Here is a 6,606-nt window from a genome sequence, read left to right as displayed (position 1 = left end):
AGGCCTACTCATAAAATAAAGTACTGCAGTGGGGTTTTTGTATAAACATTGATAACAATTTGCAAGTCTTCTAAAGGTATTACCTACTATACACCCCAGGAATGGATACAACAAAAGGAGAACATTGTGTTATTTAGAAAATTATATATTTCGGGAAGCAGAATAAGTGACCCCTGGATGGCATGATGGTTGGTTTGGTGGGGGGGGGGGGGGGGTTGAGAGAGGGGCAGGATCCTGCAGGAAGGACAAGAGGCAGCCTTGGACCCAGTGACCTGGATAGCTCGTCGTCGACGGACGACGGTATAGTGTTGGCAGTGGCAGTGGAACTAGTGGCAGTGGCAGTGGTAGCAACAGACTTAGGATATCACACTAGCGGGGTGAGTGGCCATGCTATGGCATTATCACGAATAACGAAGAGATAAGATACACTAGTTTGTAGGCGTAGTTGTTGGGGCATTCCGCAGAGGTTTATGTCTATACAACACATTTATACGTAAATGTTGTGGCAATACTTGGTAAATACTGTACGGTAATGAAAACTCAATTCAAAGTGTTATTAGTCACGAATGGTTTCAGAAGTATATTGGATGTGTACAAATAATGAATACCATACAAAAATTCTCCACAAAAATGGCAAACATTTTGTTAGCTACCTATCGATCGATGTTCATTTTATTTCAATCCTTATCTAATTCAATATATCAAACTTGCATTTGAAGGTCTCTGTAGACAGTTAGGCCTAGTAAATCATTTTCAAAGTAGAATTAAACTTCCTCTAGTTCATAATTAAAATGAAAAATGTAGTTGTAATTATTATATTCTAAGTAAAGAGCAACCATATATTTATTGATTCTCTTCTTGTAAGCCTAATTAATTACCACCAAAGCTTGAAGTGTTTAGCACTACTACGTTACAAAAGTAGAATTCCCGACGAAAGGTATCTGAATTCCAAAGTATCTATATATTCTAACGTTGTTAATAGTAAAGGTTCCTAGCCACAAGGTACCAGTAACCTAAACAGGAAAGGAAGACCTGCTATCGGCCTTGGTGAGTCCCCGGGCAATGTGTACCACTTTCTCGCGCGGTATTCACTTACCTTACGGTTCCTCGAATACTCTTCTGTGACTCACGCTGCTTGCAAAGGACTGTTAAATCTTTACGGGAAATGCCAAAATCCAATGTGCCCAAGGATGGAAATAAATTGATTTTCGGTTATAGCCTACTGAAATGCGGACATTCAAATTTTACCAAAGGTTTAATCAACTGTTTTTAACAGTTTACTTTTGTATAATTCGCAATTGAGCAACAAAAGCCATAATGCACTCATAAAAATATAAATACAATTTAAAACTGAAGGTTCTTGCTATAGTTATATATATTTTTAATAATCTATCCATCAGGATTACTTACTATGCTTGATTTCTTTAAGAGAAAGATATACGAGTAAGCTAACCCTCGCACACAAAACAAGGATTAAGAACAAATATGTTTTATTTCCGTTCCGTTAGACTTAACCTATTCAGCTTTATCTAGATAATCAACGCTATTTGTGTTATTAATAAAAAGTACCAGGGACCGAGCATTGCACGTGTTAGGGAGGCTGTCCAAACCGCCACTAGGTTTGAGCTAAGCTTTCAGAAAGTGTAATTTTGATTTGAAACCAATTAATTCCAACGCAACTTCTACTCTTATAATAACATATTTAAATCTAAACATATAAAAGGCAAAAAAACCCTCACTGACCGACTGACTGATTCATCACTACTCCAACTCTTAGACTAGCCAGAAGGCCTCGCTATCCGGTGCACTCACTATTTAGTCAATGGTTATACCCACCTACAGTACAATACAAGGTACAAGCATTGACTATTGGATACAGAAGTTGTATTAATAGTCAAAGGTACAAGTCATACATAAAATATACTCCCAGTAGATTTCTCATCCTTATAAATCAGCTTAAGCTAATTTTATTGTTAGTTCCGCCCGGTGCATTGTAGAGGTCGTGTTTTGTACTAGTTATTAGTTATACATTTGTTAATAGTTATTTCAGTCATTTAAAACCTCGTTTACCAAATAAAACGATCTAATCATAAACAATAACTCGTCCCCTAGTTATATAGTTAAGGCACAACACAAGAAATTAATCATAAAATAATAGAAACAAAATTTCGTCGACACTAATGATCAGTGTCACCGGATATGAACTTGACACGAAATACGAGTCGAGTTCATGTCCGGTTCAGGTCCAAAATTTAAAGTGGGATGAGAAGTCTAAGGCTGTGGTTTCCTAGACGCGTAATAGATGCGCAGCGGTTTAGATGCGCAGCGTCTTTTATCCAGGTCCCAAAACGCAGCTGCCGTGAGTGGTTTCCTAGACTGCGTACAATACACACGGTTGGTGCGTAACATAAGTTCACGGGAGAGATTACTAGTGACTACTATGGTGTTATACGATGATTTAGATAATGAAATGGATATTTTGGCATTAAAAGCTTTGAAGAAACGTAAGCAGTGAAAAGTACATGTTAGGAACTGTACGTGGCCCTCACGCATCTTTTAACTGTAGTGTTAAAGCAAACATGTCAATTTAAAATGAAAACAATAAATCTTAATCTTAATCTAAATCTATCAAACTTTGCTTTTACTGTTATTATATTTACCTATTCGGGATTTACCGAATCGATGAAAATACCTTTTATACTTATACGCCAACCCCATAAGAAGTTTGGGTACTATGCTAGTAATTAATATAGAGCTATTACTAAGATGTTCAGGAGTTCTTAAAATAATTATGGGGGCACTTATATTTATGAGTTGGTTGTGCTGACTTGAAAAGAATATTTGTCAATATTAGGTTTATTTATTAATACAGTAACAACAATATAAAAATATGTGAGGACAAATTAATTGTAGGGAACATGTAACAAGGGGATTAAATATTAAAATCACACATTATGGGGAAATTAACACTACATAAAGAATGATATGAAATATCTATAATACTATAAAATTGTAATTGTATGAACAAATTATGTCCATAATATGTCATTAGAAGAGACAAATTCAATCAATTTTTCGTCGTTGTTGGAGAATTTTGCCTTCTGAACAACATTCACTTCCGAATCCATTGCACAAGACATGTCTAAAACGCAGCGTAACTCAGATTCGACTGCTCCGAAAGCAGTCGGCCAAATACGCAGCTATTGGTGCGCGCGTATTAGATGCGCGCGCATTAGATACGCAGCCTAGGAAACCGCTTACACGAAACTCCATAAGACAAGTGTGCTGCGTCTTAGATGCGCACACGCAGCGCATCTATTACGCGTCTAGGAAACCACAGCCTTAGTCTATGGTACAGTACAGTACAGGACAGTACAGTACAGTACAGAACAGTTCGGTACAGTATACAGTATACCACTTCTAGTAAACCCCTCCCCTGAATCACTCTTACGCTCTGAGGAGTCAGACGGCACTCGGTTTTGACAGTTTATGACGGCAAAAATAAACGGCATCAGCAATATGACACATACATTCTCACATAAGACTGTCAACAACCTTTATCATGGGTTAGCTTTGGGAGTAACAATGATATTTTATAAGAAAAATAAAATCACAACAGCTGCAAAACTTTTGAACTAAAATTGTTTCAGCAATGGGGGTTGAACTATTTTGTTTAGAATTTTTAGGGACCATAACACATTACTTTTAATCAAAACCAGATTTCTAGAAAATGCGATTTTCTGTAATTTTATTGGGGTTTTTATGGAGAAAGTAGTTCTCCGCCCGACATACTTTTCAGTTTTATTATGAACTGGCTGAAGTTGTGACTGCACTACGTTCTAACATGACCTTTGGTATTATTTTCCTGTATAGTAACAGTTATTAAGGATTGAATCCATTCGTAAATATCCTAATCACCTGAGATAATAATTTAGACATATGGAACTACTAAAAACAAACTAAACAGGTTGCCGCAAACCGATTTCAATAATCGTAATAGGTTTAAAAGTTAAGGGGGTGCAAGTTAATTTTCAGCCACCCTCGTGGTCATTTGGATTTGAAACTTTTTAGGGTGCCATTTTGTCATTAGTGGTCCAATTTTGGGTTTCTTTATGTCAATTGTTTAGTTTTGTCAAGACCTGTAAAATGATACCCAACTCGACTAGCAAATTTTGAGCTACCCCCTACCACCGCTACCCCCTACTCCCACTACACCCTACCCCCCCCCAAACCCGTAAAGCTAAAATTAACCATAATTATGTAGCGCCTCATTTCTAAGAAGGTTGCCGAAAACCGATTTCAAATATCTCAAATTGTTGAAAAGTTAGGGAGGGGTGCAAGTTACTTTTAAACCACTCTGTATATACAAATATACAAACCAACATCCTCTTTTATACTCATAGATAACATAAGTTACAATAACTCTTAAACCGTAATTATCACGGAAATGGAGTTTGTACCATTTTGTTCGGAATTTAAAGGACTATAACATACTAAATCAAAATCGTTCGGGCCATTTTCGAGAAAATCTGATTTTTCCGTTATTTTATGTGTTTTATGGGAAAGTCATAATTTAAAAATCAAAATTTAAAACAAATAAATAAATCCTGTAGATACCATGGATTAGTGCCTACGTACCAAAATTTCATAAAGATCGAACAACAGGTGTGGTTCGTAGATCTGTACACATCCACACATATAGACACACACGCACACACCAAGACATAACTTCCAAAACCACTTTGTTGTGTTTAGGGGGGCCAAAAACAGATGTATTCACTCAAAACTCAAACTCGAAAATTTTGACGAAAACATGACTTGTTCCATATAATAAGTATAGAGGGGGGGGAGTAAAAATAGGACGGCACTCGCTCCGCTTACCGTTAAAAAAGGAAAGTTAAAAAGTTTTCGTTATGATTTTACCAACGGGTTGACTCCTAAAACGCCCTTTAACTTCTAATGTTATTCTTATGGGAATTAAATTTTAAAAAGTGGTCGTAGGTAAAATTTTATTTACTGTCACAAATTAATTATGCATATCTAATTATATAAAATCATATAAAAATCTATTTATATAACATTAATTTATATATGTCACAAAATGTTTGTTTTTGATTATTTTTTATCAAAATTGTTGAGTGCAATTTAATATTTGCCACATGTCTGTTTTTAATGTTATACTTCATTGATGAATACCATGGTTAAATTGTAAAATGTGTTGTTAAAAACAATAATAGTCAAATCTATGTCTTCTTTAGTTGGTTGAATTAAAAGTGTTGAGTTTAATAATTCAGTTTGCCCTTTTATTTAATTGAGCTAGGTATTTTAATTTAGTGTCCAGGGAAACCACATATTTACAGGTTATGGGCCCAGTTCTGTTTAAATACGGAATTTGTTAATATTTTTTTACCTGGCTAATCAAATTGAATTAATATGGCAACTGAACATGAAAAGTATCGAATACCATTGTTGATGGAACCAATTTCAGCAATTGGAAATTTAGAATTGAAACTCTATTGGAGGAATTCTTTTGTAAAGGAATCTTATGTTACCAAAGTTGTATTTCTGGATAAAGACAAAGATGAACGAGAGAGGAAGGAAGCAAGGTTGTTGGAATTAGCGAAACAAGATCGAAAGTGCAAGTCGCAGATTATACAGCGTATTGCCGACAGCCATTTGGAATATGCAAAAGACAAGGCAACTGCTTTTGAACTATGGCAATCTCTCTGCAACACATTTGAAAGGAAAGGTATTGCTAGCCAACTTCTACTAAGGAAGCAGTTACTAACAATGAAGTTTGATGCGAAGAATGACATTTTAAATCGTCACTTTCTGAAATTTGACAAAGTCATAAGAGAGTTACGTTCTACAGGAGCAACTGTCGAGGAATCTGACATTGTTTGTCACCTACTACTGACCATGCCCAAAGAATATGACATCGTTGTCACAGCTATAGAGACTCTATCAATGAAGGACTTATCTCTAAGCTTTGTGAAGGTCAGACTGCTGGAAGAGGAGACAAAGAGGAGGGGCGTTGAAAACATGGAATTTGATTGTACATCACCACCTACTAGTCCAGTGCAATTAGATTATGACCCGGACAAAATTGATAACAGGCTGAAAATTGGTGGAAATGTTCAAAACAATGTCCTGAGTGGCCCACACAAAGTCCCAAGAAATCCCAGTTGGGGAACGGCCGCCATTTTGAAAAAACTGCCGCCATCTTGGAAATTTAGATTTCTTGCTGTATCTTTTGAAGTAATTGTCCGAAAGACCTTATTTATGTCTCAAATTAAACGTGTTGTGCTCATGTATGAGGGTAATATATAATTAATGAGTTTATTATGTTCTAAGCATAAATTTGATTTATCTTAACCTAAAAATATCTATAATAATGATATAGATACGGTTATGTCCCCCCTTTTATAAGAATTGTGGATATTTATAGGCATGCAAGGTGGATGCGATGCTCCCTGGTGTGGATTAACGTCCGCACTAGTGAGTACTATGACTATCCGCAGTACTATCCTGATAATTAGACCAATTCGTTAATTACAAGGAAAAAATGTGGTTCAGATTCCACTATAAACTGTAGGTCCCTTAGTT

The 6,606-nt window shown here is 36.0% G+C and overlaps 1 protein-coding gene across 1 annotated transcript in view; it reads left to right on the top strand.

Moving 5' to 3' along the window:
- The first annotated feature begins 295 nt into the window (after positions 1–295).
- LOC128983552 (uncharacterized) overlaps positions 296–6,606 on the top strand; it is an 82,158-nt gene continuing 75,847 nt past the window's right edge. Inside the window, exon 1 of the mRNA XM_054402863.1 lies at positions 296–377. The gene's annotated coding sequence lies outside the window, so the exon portion shown is untranslated. The remainder of the gene's footprint in view (positions 378–6,606) is intronic.

The sequence above is a fragment of the Macrosteles quadrilineatus genome, unplaced genomic scaffold (assembly GCF_028750875.1).
Source record: "Macrosteles quadrilineatus isolate MER2022 unplaced genomic scaffold, UCM_ALF_1.0 Scaffold_1__1_contigs__length_201487025, whole genome shotgun sequence".
NCBI classification, from domain to species: Eukaryota; Metazoa; Arthropoda; class Insecta; order Hemiptera; family Cicadellidae; genus Macrosteles; species Macrosteles quadrilineatus.
This window is presented reverse-complemented; position numbering and strand designations above follow the sequence as displayed.